The 16,212-nt window shown below is 38.0% G+C and overlaps 1 long non-coding RNA gene across 4 annotated transcripts in view; it reads right to left on the bottom strand.

The window, feature by feature from the left end:
- LOC122456299 overlaps positions 1 to 16,212 on the bottom strand; it is a 183,230-nt gene that overhangs the window by 153,212 nt on the left and 13,806 nt on the right. The window contains exon 3 of one of the 4 annotated variants that reach the window (XR_006275141.1): positions 5,675 to 5,912. The exons of the other annotated variants lie outside the window; for them this stretch is intronic. This is a non-coding gene — a long non-coding RNA (uncharacterized LOC122456299). Of the gene's footprint in view, positions 1 to 5,674; positions 5,913 to 16,212 lie in introns of those variants that run through there. 4 annotated transcript variants of the gene reach the window in all.

Genomic DNA, 16,212 nt, shown 5'->3' with positions numbered 1-16,212 from the left:
TATACTTATACCTCAATGGGTACCTCTTCCAACAATCAACTGGGATTTAGTTTCCACACAACTGCCTTATTAGTTCTAAATTAAATAGGTTTAGGACAGTAGCACTTCAGACTTGCAGATTCTCTAGTTAATGGCAACTTTCTTTTGTTTCTGGTTTTTTAATTCAGCCTTTTGATTCTGAGAAGGGATTAAGATTAGTAATGGCAAATGAACCTCAAAAGGATTGATTCCTATAAGCACCCAAAAGCATGGATGCTTACTCAGGGCCAAATTAAGAAACTCTGGGGACCTAAGCACACCTGAACTGCTGCCTCCCTGGTCCCCCACTTTGTCAAAGCTCCACCCAAAGCTTCTTGGATTGGCAGCAGATTTCAGAGTTAAAATGAATGAGGCAGTTCACACCTCTTTCAGATGTTTCACACTATCTGCAGGGTACATCTACACTGCAATTGGAGATATAATTGCAGCGCTAAGTGTATGATGCTAGCATTAATCAGGCTAGCAGCTAAAAATAGCAGTGAAGATATGGCACCATCAACTTGGACATGGTATACAAAGAGATCTCACAAAAATGGATGACTGGGCAACAAAATGGCAGATGAAATTCAATGTTGATAAACGCAAAGTAATGAACATTGGAAAACAATCCCCAACTATACATATAAAATGATTGGGTCTAAATTAGCTGTTGCCACTCAAGAAAGATCTTGGAGTCATTGTGGATAGTTCTCTTGAAACATCCACTCAATGGCAACTGCAACAGTAGTCAAAAAAAAGTGAACAGAATGTTGGGAATCATTAGGAAAGGGATAGATAATAAAACAGAAAATATATTGCCTCTATCTAAATCCATGGTACAACCACATCTTTAATACTGCATGCAGATCACTCATCTAAAAAAAAAATTATACAATATATATAGGAATTGGAAAAGGTACAAAAAAGGGCAACAAAAATTATTAGGGGTATGGAACAGCGTCCATTTGAGGAGAGATTAATAAAATGGATTTTTCATCTGGGGAAAGAAATGACTAAGAGGGGATATGATAGAGATCTATGAAATCATGACTGGTGTGTAAAAAATAAAATAAGGAAGTGTTATTTACTCCATCTTATAACACAAGAACTGGGGGTCACCAGATGTAATTAATAGGTAGCTGGTTTAAAACAAAAGGAAATATTTCTTCACACAGCACAGTCAACCTGTGGAACTCTTTGCCAGAGAATGTTGTGAAGGCCAAGACTATAACAGGGTTCAAAAAAAGAACTAGATACGTTCATGGAGGATAGGCCCATCAGTGGCTATTAGCCAGGTTGGGCAGGGATGCAAAACTATGCCTCTGAAATGTCCCAACCTCTGTTTGCCAGAAGCTGGGAATGGGGGACAGGGGATGGATCACTTGATGATTACCTGTTCTGTTCATTCCCTCTGAAATACCTTATCATTGGCCACTCTCGGAAGACAAGATACTGGGCTAGGTGGACCATTGGTCTGACCCAGTATGACTATTCTTATGACTAGTAATGTGAGTACATATACATGGTTCCAATCCATTCAGATGATCTTCATTCTATTTTTAGCCTTGGTAGCTAGATTAAAGCTAGCATGGGTACGTCAAACTAAAATCATACCTCTGATTACAGTGTACCCATACCCTCAGACAGGCATCAGTTACACCTATTGTATACCTATATAAAGAGACTTTCATATTCACAAGTATTTTTGAAAGGAATTATTCTCTTTGTTCCAAGTTGGGGAACGGGCATGATAATTCTTTTTAGATAACATTGCTGGATGCATTAAAAATGCAATAGAGCTTTGTCTAACTTCAAATGGCATATGAAACAATTCACTCACTCCTAGACCAATATTTTTCTTTCCAATTCACACCATAAGTTATTGTACTATGGCTTTCTGATGCCTATCCTGAACTCATCTCACAAATGGGAACAATGGGATTTCTATACGTGATTGTGTGTAATGAAGACTGTAGAGGAGAATTTTGCCCAAAGGTTAGATCAGTTTCTTTGCTTCATACCAATTGGTATGAAGCTTCAAAACATTCCAGAAGGAAGTATCATACACCTGGTCATATTTTCAAGCTTTTTTTGCATCCATAAGAGCTAGAAACACACATACATATTTTTGAATGAAAGATTCTAATCTCATCCTGTGACTCCAAGAGCTGTAGCCCTAGGCACAAGCCTATAATGGCTATGCTTTAGTCTGGCACTGTGCTTACTTGAACCATCCGAGTCACAGATATGAGAAGTAGGGATGTGCTACAGCACCCCAGGTTTTGAACCCAGGGGCCCAGCCACAGAGCCTGCGCCCCTCCCACTGGCCCTGCTCCACTCTGCTGCGAGCCCAACACCCAGGGGCTCCATGGCTGGCCTGGAGTCTAGCTCGGCTGCTGGCCCTGGGGGCTCTGATCCCCCTGCGGCTGGACTGGACCATGCAGGGTCCTGGATGCTGGCCCCATGCCTGAGGCTCTGCACCCACCTCTAGCTGTGGCTCAGGTCTCTACTGCCTTACCCCTGTCTACGTTGCCCCCCACCCCCGGAGCCATGGCCTTGCTCCTGACCCCAGGTGTAGCAGGTGGTGAGGGGCACAGACAGGAATAAGAGGGGTGCTGCACCTCCAGTCCAAAAACTGTTCCAACACTGCTGTCCAAGTCATCTGCATTTGAAACATCTCTAAGGGTGAGATTTTATCTGTATTCAGTTTTTATTGCTGTACTAGACTTTGACTTGCATGGTTTTATTTTATTTTTCTTAGTAATTCACTTTGTTCCATCTGTTACTACTTGGAACTACTTAAATCCTACTTTCGATATTTAATACAATCACTTTTTACTCATTAATTAACCCAGAGTATGTATTAATCCGGGGGTGGGGGCAAACAGGTGTGCATCTCTCAATCAGTATTATAGAGGGAGAACAATTTATGAGTTTACCCTGTATAAACTTTATATAGGGTAAAACGGATTTATTTAGGTTTTGGACCCCATTGGGAGTTGGGCATCTGAGTGTCAAAGACAGGAACACTTCTGTAAGCTGCTTTCAGGTAAGCCTAAAGCTGTTAGGGGACATAGTTCAGACCTGGGTCTGGGTTTGCAACAGGCTAGTGGGTCTGGCTCAAACCAGGCAGGGCACTGAAGTCCTAAGCTGACTGGGCAAGAAAGCAGGAGCAGTCTTGGCACATCAGGTGGCAGCTCCCAGGGGGTGATCCAACCTGTCACACACTGCTTCCAACAAAACAGTACACTGCAGTTTACCAATTCCACCTCAGTCCACCCCTCTGCTTAACACACAACACTTCAATATGTTTACAGTAAATTCAAGAACAGTTTTATTAACAAAAGCATTGTGATTCAAGTAAAAAAGTACTGGAAACAAATAGTTACATAGAAAATAAAATTATAACACTATTCTACAGCCTAGACCTAATTAACAAGATAGTCATGTCTTGCAGAGTATTTCTCACCCAAAATCCTTGCAGCATTTTACAGCCAGATGCTCCTTTCATGGGACAAACATGCTGTCAGTTTGCCTCCTGGGGTCCCTGGGTCACAGCCATATACTATGTTTGGAGGAGTGGTTTCTAATGTGGTAATTTATAAATTGAATTAGGAGATCTAGCTTGCTCTTTTGCAGAATAGCAGAACTGAGAAGGATTAAATATGGGTACCCTAAGAACCATTAGTCACACTGAAAAATGATGTGGTATTTTTCAGCTAAGCAGAGCCCATTTCAGAGGCCTGCCAAGTAGCTGCTACTGATTTGGGGAGCAGGCAGCTATCATATCAAGTTTAATCTAATTATTTTTTTAGTCCATTTTGTTATGGCAGAACCTTGAAAATTTGAACCCATCATTAGTGTTAAAAAGGAAAAATCACAAAGAATCCTTCAATAATTTCAGGTTCAGTATGATTAACTCACAGCTCCTAGGCTTATGGGAAACCCATGATCAGGAATCCCTTGGATGTCTACAAAGACCCCAGGCCAATGTAAGGCTATAATGGTGGTGCTGCCAATGCTACCACCATGAATGTTTCCTCACAGCTTCCTGCTTGCAGCTGAGATAGTTTTCTAGCTCGGTAGCCTGAGGAGCTATTGTGTGTAGTGGACTAAGAGCAAGGGACTTTTAGATCTCGAAATGGACTGGTGACACTGACTCCCTCTGACTTTAATCAAGTTATTTACCCTATTTTCTTTATCTGTAAAAGAGAGATAAAATGTATTGCCAACCTCCCAACTGATGCTATTTAACCTCATTCCTGGGACCATTACCAGTAGCATTACTGGTTGCCTTGCATAAGGATTTTAACCTTGTGCTTGCAAGGCATTGTGCAGGGATCATATACTTCATAATGCTAATATATTGTGTGTTTGATAAGATACGCATTATTGATCACATAGTGCATAAAGTACTTTGGAAAATGGGGGAGTGGATTGATGACTTCCAACTAAAATTTGCTATAATTTATCTGCAGCAATGACATCTTTTTGGGGATACAGCACAAAGTAAAATGCATTAGATATGGTACTTGATGGGGGGGGGGAAGGAGTTATCTAGCAACTTGTATCCAGGATGGGAGGCTGGTCTCTAACCTTGGTATTCCAAAGGCAAGGTTTTCCTTGAAATGCTATTTCTTAAAGGTTAACAATTAGAGTAGAAAATGTATTCTATTAGATGGAATTTTAAAAAAATACAAACATACCATATGTTCAAATTACTTGGAAGTACATATTTCTGTTAAATTTCCAGAAAAGGAAGTTCAATATATGATAACATTTGTAATTCGTTATTTCAACAAAGCATGCCCAGTGTGTTAAATATTTATGACTTGATTATATCAAAGCAAGAGATTTGTAAAGTATAGGAGATAATCACATGGGGATGTGATTAATCCATGATTACTTAAGCAACAATAGCATTCCATATAGGCTGTTTAACTTTTAAGTAATGTTTATATTTATAATAGGCATACAGCTAGATTTAACAAGTTGAATATCAAATTAATGCACTATTTGATTGATTAGTGAAGATACAGCTGTTTAAAGAAGATTTCACTAACTTATCTGCATACTGTAAGATCACATTTCCTTTGCATCTAATTACCACCTTTTTTAATTATTAATATTTTTATGGTGCGTGGATGACCCTTGCCTCCTATTTGATAAATGCTGTCTTCTCACCATTTAAACCTTGGAGATTAAAGACAATTATATTTTCCATGTCACAGACAATAAGCAGATATTTTGGATATTAAAAAGTTATTATTTTAGTACGTTATAGTCTGATTGGGTCAGGAAATTACAACCTTAGAGAACTAAAATTCCTTCTTGCCAGGGGAGGAATCTTCTCACCCACAAGTTGAATAACCACTGACTACTACTAAATTTCCATTAAAAAAAAAGACATTGTCTTCCCGCAGAACAAGAGAAAAATTAAGGCTCTAGGATTATATCTAAAAGGCTTGTAAAATATAGCCTATGTGCTACACATTATACAATAAGGATTTTTTCCCCCGTGGGGAAGGGGAGGAAGGAGCTGCTTCAAGTACAAATTCATGACTCCTCACTCATTGGGTCAGCTCACTGCAAAAGAATTTTGCACCGCACAGCTGATTGGAAGAAATTGCCAAACATAGAAGGACTGAGCCAAAAGTTAGAGGGGAAAAAAATCCTTACAGATTTGCTTGGAAGGATGACCAAGGAGCATTCATAATCTCAGAGAAATAAGAGCTAGAAAAGATCTCCTGCTAGTAGGTTATATATTCCATCCCTCTGAAATTACAATAGATTATGAAATGTAGGCTATATTTTCTAATACTTCATCCAATCTGTTTAAAATTGTTTCAGGTGATGGGTCTTGCATCATTTCCTTTTGAAGTATGCTCAGTAATCTAATAAAGTAGAAATTAATAATTAATATGTAGCACTTACATACCACTTTACACGCTCAAAGAGTTCTACAAATCTGACAGTTCTCACTGTTTGAGACAATATCTTCCTACTATGATCCTGTTTACAATAGGGAAGTTTTCTAAAATAAATCAGGTCCAGTCGATATGGTGTTAAAATGTCTGCAGCATAAGGCAGTTCATCTGCCCCAGGATTCCCAGTATCACTAACATCAAAGGAGGTTGAACCAGCCTCATTAGGTGCAGAGTTGGAATGCAGACAGGGCCCATGGGGTGAGAGATACTTTGTATAAAGTTTTATCTTATTTATTTTGATTTCAACACAGCCAACAGAGCTATAGTCTGCAATTTTGTCAGGGCACTTAAGAACAGCAATAATCAGGACTTCTTGGAATACTGGTTCTGCGTTGCCCCCACTTGGCCAGTGCATGACTGCCACCATCTTGCCGACCACGTACTATTTTTAGACACACTCCTTATGTAATTCCACTTGTTAATAAGAAACTCCCGCACTCACCCAGATGAAAATTCAAGGGGAATTTCCTCCAAGCAAAATGCTCTTATCCCATCAGATTGAGCCCTATGTATTATTTCAGGATGAGCAAGAGAAGATCTTCAGTGCATGGCATGTTCTCCTAGCAACAGTGCCAGTTAGCATATGACATCACATTTTTTCTTTGTTTGTAACAAAACAGCAGTCTTTTTGCCTTCTCCTTTATACGTAAAAACTTCTCTTCACATGAGGTGATTGGCATAATGACCCATTTTTCCCCTGAAGTTTCCTATTGTTTTTATTTTTCATATTCTGTGTTTCACTAAATCAAATTTTAATCTCTGAAACACGCTGTTTTGGAGAAAGCCTAGTTTTTTTCCTATAACTCTATTTGATCACTTTCAATCCTGTGCTGTTGGTGTGCATGCAACAGCTTTCATTTTGTGGGCTACAGTTTAACAGTAGGATCTTGAAAACTCATGCAGATACAAATTCAGAGGCAGGGTTTATGTAACAGATTAGTAAAGGAGTTGGGGCTCATGTGAAAGGTGAGCACAGGATTTTGTGCATACAAACTACTTACAAAGTTAGGATGTAGTCTAGAGATACACGTCTACTACTACTACAGGACCACTTGTGCATTTAAAGTGCTGATTTGTGCCCTAAACCTTGCAATACATGCCCTAAGTGCAAGGTTAGATATAAGGATTCTGAAAGGAAGACTTTTTTCTTTCTGAAAAGGAAGTCCATGATACATTGTGTGGACTGGAAATGGATGTGTATAGCTGTAGTCAGGAAGGTATAAGGTTTGTTTATAGCCTTCTTTTATTCCTGTTTTGAAAAGATAAACTATGATTTGTCAAAGGAGAGCCCCCTTTTAACCATCAGAATTTTTTATCTCACAGACATATAGGGCTAACCATACTTTTCACACTTCTCTGTCAAAAGGTGACATTTATTATCCTCAGGAAGAACAATTACTTTAAGCATTACTTTTACAGTGATTAGTGTTTAGAATAATCATTGTTTCCCTGTAACTCTGCACAACAGGCATATAAAATTCACAAAGTTGCAATTGTTTTTGTTCTTGTGTATATTCCTGGTTTAGACTAGAAAGAAACAATTAATATTTCCATAGACTATCTATAATTATCTACTGATAAAAAACCATTAATTCATTCCCTGCCCAAAATATAACTATATTAGTAAATAGAGCTGGTCACAAAAGGGATTAAGTCCCTCCCTCCCCAATTGAGGTGTTAGCAAAAAAATTGTCGTCAACATTTGAAATGGTTCAAGGTCATGTAACTGTTAGCCATTTATTAAATCACAATCTAGTTTGAGAGAGTTACAAAGGCATTCTCCATTCCTTATCACAATTTTGCTACAGAGCTTGTTCTTCATAGCCACTATAAGTGCCATCATATGTGTATAGAATACACAGCTCGGGGGGAAGAAGGGGGCAGGGAAGAGAACATCCAGGGATGGACTTCCAGCTATCTCGACTTAGAATCATATCACTTGAATTCAAACTTTATGTAGAGAATGTAGTCTAAGAGAGTTTCACAAAAGGCTCATGGGACATATTACAGGGAGTTCCCCAAATAGATTTGGCTTCACTTCATGGAGGTATTATCTGTAGACTCCAGCAAGCAAGCTGGTTGAAGCTGTTCTGCTTTGCATAAATAATTAAATATTCAGTGGAGCAGGGACTTGAGTCTGCCTTCTCCCACTTGAGTGCCTTAGCCACTGGAGTAGGGTGCCATTCTCTGACACAACTTCCAGGCTAAATTCAAAAAGGGACTTTGGCACCAGACATATGACCAGAGGTGGAGGAGCCCCCAGCCCCTTATAACCATTAGTCTAGTGGTTAAGGCATTCACCTGGTAAGGAGAAGCCCCAAATTCTAATCCCTGCTTCACATCAGGAAGAGGGAGAAGGTCAACCAATTTCACACATCCTGGGTGAGTACCCTAGCCACTGGGCTAACAGATATAAGGGGGGCTCCTCTGCCTCCTGTTTTGAGTATATCAAAGTCCCCTTGTGCATCTAGCCTCATTTTGTTTTCTGTCAAACTATTTTGCGAATTTGCCAATAGTTTTGGGTCAACTGCATCTGCATTTTTAAATTAATAAACTATTAACCAAAACAATACTACCAATAATAATTAATAAATCATCCAGCTCTATGCATGAAGTGAGGGCTACAATCTGACTCATCACAAGCTAGATAAATCAGTTTCTGAGTGTCATAACATACCAGCTGATGCTTACATTTAATAAAAGCAATGTCTCACTTCCCTGAGCCTTTCCTCGGCTCATTTCCTAGTTGCAATTTATGCAATTACTTTAAATTAAAGATTTTTTTTTTAAAATGACCATAATAATTTTACAAAAACCAAAAAACTTCTGGAGTTCACAAGTGTTTCAAGGCTGGGATCCTGGCATTATATTTTCAAACTTTCCTAAAGGTGTGATCCTATATTATCCATGCTGTGTCCAGATGGGCTGTTAAAACTCATCCTGACATGGGCTAAGACTGCTTCTCTTAGGGCTTATTTGCCTTCAACAGTATGATGTCTTTCTCCAGAGAGTGTAGGTGTTACTTCTATAGTGACCAATGATTAATATTTCATCAAGTGCAAAAAAGACAAAAATAATATTAAGGGCATGACTTTTAAGACAGAATTCTTTTTTTGACGTGAAGCCAGCCATCAGGTATGAAAGAGGTATTGTATTGTAAATGGATGTTAAATGAATTTGCATAGAATCATTTCTCATCTGAATTTACTTGAAGCACTAGATCTCTGCCTTTGAGTCACAGCTATGATTCCCAATGACGTTGTTGGCAACAAGGCAAATAAAATTTGCATTACACTTTGCATTATGAAATCATACAATACAAACTTGAGGTATACAACTGATTGTTACATATATCAAATTACAAATGCACATTTCTCTAAATTTTTCACAAGGGTGACCTTGTATAATTTTTTATGCATTCTGGAGCTGTGTTAAATATAAATTTATAATTTTAAATTCAGATGGTAACAGTTATAAAGCTGCTGACTCATAACAATTGCAACTATAGCACGAGACCAGGATCTTAACTTGATGCATGATTTAGTGAACTTTTATAATTCATATAAGTTATTGAATTAACTCTGTACTTTATATGTACACTTCAGCATACCTCCACTGGTTTGACCAGTGAATATTACTTCCCGAGATTGGACTGCTTTATAATAATGTTTCTCATTTAAACCACCGCCTTTCATCCAAAGATCTCAAAGCTCTGTACAAACATCAATCATTTAAAATTTTCCTCACACTTTTCAAAGGAACGAATGTATCAATATGCTCATTTTACGGATGATAGACTATGTCAGAGAAGTTAAATGACACACTGAGTGAGTTCAAAAAGCCAAGAATAGAATCTGGGAGTCCACAACCACAAGACACATGCTCCCTTTGGAAAATTTGTTTCAGCATCCAGACAAATTCATATTGACCTGCACATCAATAAAATTAATTTAAATACTGACAAGAACTGCTATAGTTCTAGTCCTTGTTAATTATAGTAGTTTATGTAGGAACTTAACTGCCTCATTTCATTGTCATAGGAATATAGGTACTGCCATACCAGATCACATCAACTACATCTAGTCCAGCATCTTGTCCAAGTTCTTGTCTAAACTAGAAAAGTTAGAATTCATATTAAAACAAGTACCCACAATAGTTCAGCTCAGGGTAGGTTTCTGTGGCAGGACACTAAAAACACCTAAGGATTGTCTATTCTAGTGCCTTAGCATTGATTCTACTACATCAGTGGCTCTCAACCTTTCAAAACTACTGTACCTCTTTCAGGAGTTTGATTTGTCTTGTGTACCCCAAGTTTCACTTAAAAAGTGCTTGCTTACAAAATCTGACATAAAAATACAGTGTTATAGCACACTTACTGAAAAATTGCTTACTTTCTCATTTTACCATATAATTATAAAATAAGTCAATTGGAAAATAAATATTGTACTTAAATTTCAGTGTATAGTATTCAGAACCATATATACAAGTCACTGTCTGAATGAAACTTTAGTTTGTACTGACTTTTCTAGTGCTTTTTACCTGCCTAGTTTTACAACAGTCTATACATCTAGACGAGTTGATGTACCTCTTGGAAGACCTTTGCATACCCCCAAGGGGACATGAACCTCAGAAGGAGAACTACTGTACTACATCATTGCTGGCTTTTGATGTAGTACGGATACTATTTGTTTTCAAATGAGTAACCTCATCCTACTACCTATCAATTAATGGCTAGCTTATGCCTGATCCTTGAGTGTTATATCTCTTTAAATTTTCAGGCATAACTGTGGATATTTACACAATCCATATAAAAAGTGTGCAATACTTTTTGTTTAAGAGGCAATACATAACTAGCCTCTGGACCTCACTGCCGTAACATATTATTGAGGACAAGGACTTAGCAGAAATAAAAAAAGTATTACCTTTTATCAGTAATGAAATTTATCAAATTTTAAAAGTCTCTTTATTCTTGTGTCATGAGAAATACTGACCAGGAGCATCTGATTTGCCTTCTGTTTATTATTGCTACACCATGTACCACAACCGTAGTCACTCATTCATCACAGCTGGAATTTTCAAAAGAAAATAAGTGCCCTTTTAAAATCCTAGGCCTCCTCTCCAAACTAAAAACAAATCTTTGTCCTAATCTTTTTAGACACTCCTCAAACAAAGCCTCTTCATGCATCTAATCAAAGGGACACCTGTCTCCCAAACCCTTCTATTTCCAATATATCTTCCTGTGATAGGGGGACAAGAAAAACAGACAGTATTTCAGGTATACCTTCCGTTTAAAAATGTACGCCAAAACCGAAAAAAAAAAACCCACCACCCCACACACCAAATTTGTTGCGACACAGACAGGCGTGTTACCTTGTGTAACACTGACAAACGACATAAGTAAAGAAATGGATTTGTGTACATACTCTCTTCTCTTTCATCCACAGGCGCATGGCTCTCCCTAACCACAGTTACTATACATCACTGACCACACACGCTAACTTTAACTCTACTCCCTAAACCTTCCCTTTTCCACGCAGATCTTTACCAAACAAGCCTCTTAATACTCCTAAATGGTGGATGTTTCATGTATGTGTGAGTTGGTCTGGGAGAAGATCATTTGATAAAAGGGGTGATGGAAGTCTGGTATCCCAGGGGAGGGGGAAGAGTTAAGGTTGTTGCATATGGGTTACGTTAGTTGCGGTAATAAGGTACATACCAATACATACAAACGATAAATATCTATCTATATACCTGTACATACACATAAAACTATTTACCTAAAACTTTCAAAGTTAATAGTGAAAGAATGCTAAATTTGAATGCTTATCTAGAGGCACTTTAAAAGGGTCTGATTTAATGAAAGTGCTGAGTGCCTGCTTTCTGAAACCCAGTCCACTCTAAAATTTATCAAATTGGGCTCCAAAAATTTAAGCCATCCAAAAAATCACTGTATCACACACACAGAGAATATAAAGTGGTCACCCATTTAAAAAAATCCAATTAGTTCTACAGTTCATTTTGCACATATCCTATGCAAAAAGCAGAGAGAAACTGTGGTCTCTCAAATACAAGTGTGGTGACTTTAGAATATTGCCTACAACATTTGTAAAACCCATTGATATTAGTTCTATAAATAATTCTAAAAATGTAACAAAAAAAGTTACCCCGAAACAAAAATATAATGAGGGCAAACAACCAAGGAAAAGATAATTGGATTTTTCTCAGGCTATGCTTATCTGCAGACTATAAATGCTGTCTGGTTACACTTGAATATTGTCAATTTGCATGTAGCTAGGAGCACCACAAACATATTAGATCATGACTCCTGACACTAAGTGCTCTTTCAGACTTCTAGCATTTCATACTGGAATTAGTGGACTGGGCATACTTAGACACCAAACTATCATTTTGTAGAACTATAACTCAGAGGAAATTATTCTAATACACTTTTAAATTTGAGTGTATATGTATTTGATCAAGTGTTTTCAGTAAGCAAAAGCTAACTACAAGCTATATGTGCAACAGATGCTTATGCCTTGTCTGGTGAAAACAATCACTGAGACATTGGTATTCAGACAGTAAAGTGCTGGTGAAGATCAAAATGCTAATCATTGCTTTCTGGGAAATTCAGTTGTTCCCAGCGGTAGTGAAAGCAGCATGTAACTAGAAGCAGCTGCAGCATATTATTGAAAAAAAGAAAAGGAGGACTTGTGGCACCTTAGAGACTAACAAATTTATTTGAGCATAAGCTTTCGTGAGCTAAAGCTCACTTCATCGGACGGAATGCATCCGATGAAGTGAGCTGTAGCTCACGAAAGCTTATGCTCAAATAAATTTGTTAGTCTCCAACGTGCCACAAGTCCTCCTTTTCTGTTTGCGGATACAGACTAACACGGCTGCTACTCTGAAACCAGCATATTATTAGTACCCAAGTCTTAACTGGAGTAGGATACCTGTACAAGATGCATCAGAAAATGGTCACTAATGAGTCAGGAAAATTTACAGACCATGTAAATACAGTGCTTGTACTAACCATTAAAAAAAAAATCCAGAACTGGTATCAGAAGACCTGTTATTCTTAAATTAGATTATAGTTTCCTCCAGCAGCAAAACTAAATGCATTTTCTGGGATTTCCTGTAATTCTTCCCCCTCCATATCCTCAGCAATAACCCATTTGCCTACTGCATCCATCCAAGATAAAAGTCATGAATGCCATTCAGTTACGTTGGTTTAAGGTTTGAAAGGTAAATTATTACCAACACAAATGTCCCTCTCATCTTTGTATTTTGCATTATATTCTTCCCATGGGGGGGGGGAGAAAGAGCAAAATTACATTTTCATTAAATCTCTGCCTCTTTAGAAATAATATACAAAATTAAAATCTATAAATATTTAAGCAAAAGATGAATTTGTGAATATGCTTTGTATCTCATAAAATAGCCAGAAATGAGACAGGGGATACAAACACTGTTTCAATAAAATATTTAGCAAAGTTAAACACTGAAACAATCATAGGAAAAGAATTAGAAGATGTACCACAGGATACAAATTAGGGCCCTTTTCTGCATTCAGAGCTATGCAGGTCGATCCCTGTGCCAGCGTGAAGCTCCATGGACTTTAATGGAGCGCCATACAGGTATAACTCTGCCAGCCTGGCACTGGCTACAGAATCAGGGACTAAAACATCACTCACGCTATCATGCAAAACAGGAATTGCTTGGACACACTGAACTACCATACACATTACCTCGAGATCGGCAATTATGTTTATTATGTAATTATGGTGAAAATCAGTCTATTCTCATCATAGCAATCTGTCAGAAAGTCACTGTGGGCCACAAAGACCTAATAAAAGGCTTTATTAAAAAAAATCCTTGTAACATGCAATTTTTAAATGCACAATAAAATATATCATCAAATCCCAACATCACAGAACTGATCAGGCCAGCAAAGCATATTGCTTCCACAGTCTCCCCTTCTCTGAGAACCAACCACTATCTGCCAGAATTGTGGAGAAATTTGCCTCTCCATTCAAAGCTAACCACAAGAAGGAGCCTTTTCACCTGCAGAAGGAGGTCACATTTCCCCCCACAAATTTAGAATCCCATGCCTACTAGAGATCCAACATGATAATACTTTTCCCTAGCTAAAAACTCATTTATTAGAGAGATCCCACTCAGGAATCTAACTTCAGGAGTGTCAGGATATTTGGTTGGGTCCTCAAGCAAAAGTTAGATGAGAGTTCTCTGCCATCCACAGTCTGCCCCATTAGCCTCATGAACCCAAAACATCCAACCAGTCTATGCCACACTCCCATTGTGGTGCTGACTCCCTCCACAATCTGAGTTCAAAACTTTGCCCATCATGCCTTTAGACAATCTCTCTGTTTCGGTTTGATGGATTTTCTGCCATGTGTTAGTGAATTACAAACAATACTTAACTGGATTGAAATATTAGAATACTTTATCTTTCCATATTCTTCATTCATTTGTACTTTGAGGCATTTTTATGTTTAAGGCTGATACATATCATTGATGACACATCTGCCCTTCACACAGAGGGAGGACAGGTGAAAAAGAAAAGAAAACTACAACTAGTTGCAAAGGAACAGAGAAAATCTGAAAGTAACATCAGTGAAACTTCTTATACCCGCAGGACCAAAAAGTTATTCCCACCCTACAACACCAGTGACACACTATAAAAATGTCTAATAGCAAGAAAAAAACCCAACACTTCTGGAAAATTATGATTAGTGTCTACCAATGTTCCCTCTAATTTTTGACCGGCGTATGTGCAAGAAATTTCTTCTGTGCAATGTGTTTTTTTTTCTGTGCATGTGGTGTTTCACTGTGTGCGGGGAGGCGGGGGTTAGGATTGTGTGTATGCGTGCACACACACACAGCTTAGGGAACAGTGGTGTCTACTGAACAAGTATCACAAACAAGAGGAAAGGGAACTATCTATATTTATCTAGAACATTTATGTTCCCATCACAGTGGGATTAGGCATTTATAGTAATGGTAATGCCTAGTGAAGGAAAAAAAAGTTTTCACTAACAAAGTACCCGTTAATACTTCTAATCATTCACCCAATAAAATAATTAAGACTTCATGTGGACCACAGAGAGAATAATCAAGTAACACCACATAATGCAGATTTTTTCAGTAATCAAACAACATCTAAAATGAAAAGGAGTACTTGTGGCACCTTAGAGACTAACAAATTTATTAGAGCATAAGCTTTCGTGAGCTACAGCTCACTTCATCGGATGCAAAGCTTATGCTCTAATAAATTTGTTAGTCTCTAAGGTGCCACAAGTACTCCTTTTCTTTTTGCGAATACAGACTAACACGGCTGCTACTCTGAAACATCTAAAATGAGTTATACATACTATTTAAATATTTTAAAGAAGGGGGAAAAATTGCACAATTATGATGGTCTAGTTTGTTGCTAGAGACACATTTCCAAGACACACTCTGCTTACCTTTTCAAGTATTTAATATTAAAGACAGTTGCATTAAACAATGGAGAAGATTGTTTTTAAATGATCTGTTATTCCATCTCACAGTTAATTCACAGGCGATGGCTAGTGGCATTCTGTTATTTTCTTTGTTGGGCCTGTCCTGTAGTAGGTGGGTACTCTTCTGGCTCTGCCAATCTGTTTCTTCACTTCAGCAGGTGGGTATTGTAGTTGTAAGAATGCTTGATAGAGATCTTGTAGGTGTTTCTCTGTCTGAGGGGTTGGAGCACATGTGGTTATATCATAGAGCTTGGCTGTAGACAATGGATCATGTGGTGTGGTCTGAATGAAAGCTGGAGGCATAGCGATCAATAGGTTTCCGGTATAGGGTGGTGTTTATGTGACCATCGCTTATTAGCACCGTAGCGTCCAGGAAGTGGATCTTTTGTGTGGACTGGTCCAGGCTGAGGTTGATGATGGGATGTAATGTAATGTAGGGAAACAATTGTATTGCAATTAAATTTTCCATTGCTCCATAGTTTTGAGTGTAGTAGTTTAAGAACATCCATCCCAGAGGACATGCTTGTTCTTGCACTTTAAATAAGCCATTTCACAAATTACTACATAATTCTCAATAAATGCATGCTAACTAGATGCTATAAACATGTGCCATTGATCTTCAGTATATCTACTATTACTTTTTATACACAGTGTTTTTCCAGATATGGTTCATCATTGACCTTATT

This window comes from Dermochelys coriacea, chromosome 12 (assembly GCF_009764565.3).
Source record: "Dermochelys coriacea isolate rDerCor1 chromosome 12, rDerCor1.pri.v4, whole genome shotgun sequence".
NCBI lineage: Eukaryota > Metazoa > Chordata > Testudines > Dermochelyidae > Dermochelys > Dermochelys coriacea.
This window is presented reverse-complemented; position numbering and strand designations above follow the sequence as displayed.